Source organism: Triticum aestivum, chromosome 7B (assembly GCF_018294505.1).
Source record: "Triticum aestivum cultivar Chinese Spring chromosome 7B, IWGSC CS RefSeq v2.1, whole genome shotgun sequence".
In the NCBI taxonomy this organism is placed as follows: Eukaryota; Viridiplantae; Streptophyta; class Magnoliopsida; order Poales; family Poaceae; genus Triticum; species Triticum aestivum.
The window spans coordinates 302,770,000-302,772,006 of record NC_057813.1 but is presented as its reverse complement, the minus strand read 5'-3'; positions in this window follow the sequence as shown (position 1 = coordinate 302,772,006).

Genomic DNA, 2,007 nt, shown 5'->3' with positions numbered 1-2,007 from the left:
TGGGTAAGAACTGGTAAGAATTTGAGATTTGCTTGACGGATTTGTGACACCCACCACCACCTCTTGTTAGTAGTCTATAGGATCATATTCTTGTGTGTTTCTATTGCTGCTAACCATGCCAGGATCACAAGCCGACGAGACTGACTGGGAGAACATGACGAATAAGGATTTGCATGATAAATTTCAGCAAATGATGAGTGGACAGGTGCAAGACGTGCTAAACAGATTTGAAGAGGCCATGGAGAAGATAGATGGCATGGAGAAGACGTTCGAAACAAAGCTCGATAACAAGTTTAATGAATTGCTCGTGCGTCTTCCACCACCACCACCCGCTGCACCTAACGCACCTCTCCAACAACAACAACAACGACTACCTCCACGTCGCGAAATAGACCTCCGCCGAGCGAGCCGTGTTCCTCTTGCGTTTGGCCAAACTGTTGGTGCTGATGTTGATACTTCTGTGGCTCCTGCTGCTGATGCAGAGGAGGATGATTATGTGGGAGATTACGAGGATGAGGTTGCTCAAAATCAGAACTACGTGCAACCACCAGCACCACCACCAGCAGGTCGACCTCAGGTATATATTTGTAATGGTAGGCCTGCACCACCACCTCAGGTACGAGATGATGTCCATATTCCTAAACTGAAATTGAATATTCCACCATTTGAGGGTAGATATGTTCCTGATATATATCTTACTTGGGAGTTAGAAACTGAACAATGTTTTACACGTTTACAATATCCCGAGGAGAGACGGGTTGCTGCTGCTGTTTGTGCTTTCACTAGTTTTGCATGTGTCTGGTGGTCTGAACATTGTAGATTATATCCTATTCCAACTACTTGGGCTGCTTTGAAAACTGCTATGCGTACGCGTTGGGTTCCACCATATTATCAACGTGAATTGCTTCAAAAATTGCAGCGTTTAAGACAAGGAAATTTTTTTGTAGAAGAATATTATCAGGAATTACAAACTGGCGTGATTCGATGTGGTATTGTTGAGGAGAATGAAGCTATGCTTGCACGTTTTCTGGGTGGATTAAATAGAGAGATTCAGACCATTCTAGACTATAAGGAGTATACTAATATCACTCGTTTATTCCATCTTGCTTGTAAAGCTGAACGTGAAGTGCAGGATCGACAAGCATTGGCGCGAACTAACTTTTCTGCAGGCCGACCTTCATCATGGACACCGCGTGCATCTTCTACTTCAACTGCACCAGCACCTCAATCAGGTGCCTCCTACAGCCGTGATACAAGAAAACAGGAACAACCACCATTATCTGCCAAGAGCGCACCTGCCGGGCCTGCACAGAGTTCTTCTTCTTCCAGGGCATCAACAGGGCACACAAGTGATATTATTTGGAGTCGTTGTAAGGGAGGAGGTCATTATGCGAGAGAATGCAGATCTTCACGTGTGATGATTGCTACCGAGGGTGGTGGATATGAGTCCGCTAGTGACTATGATGAGGAGACATTGGCTCTTATTACAGGTGAAGAACATGGTGGAGATGATTCTGATCATGAGACGCAATACATGGCTCCTGAAGACGCTGACAGGTATGAATGTTTAGTTGCTCAACGTGTTTTGAGTGTGCAGGTCACACAAGCTGAGCAAAATCAGAGGCACAATTTGTTCCATACCAAGGGAGTTGTGAAGGAACGTTCTGTGCGCGTCATAATAGACGGAGGGAGCTGCAACAACTTGGCTAGCATGGAGATGGTGGAGAAGCTTTCTCTCACCACAAGACCACATCCACATCCTTACTACATCCAATGGTTCAACAACAGCGGCAAGGTTAAGGTAACACGTACTGTTCGTGTGCATTTTAGTATCTCTACATATGCTGATTATGTTGATTGTGATGTGGTACCTATGCAAGCATGTTCCTTATTACTTGGTAGACCATGGCAATTTGATAAAAATTCTGTACACCATGGTAGAAACAATCAGCATACTCTTGTTCATAAGGATAAAAATATTACTTTGCTTCCTATGACTCCTGATTC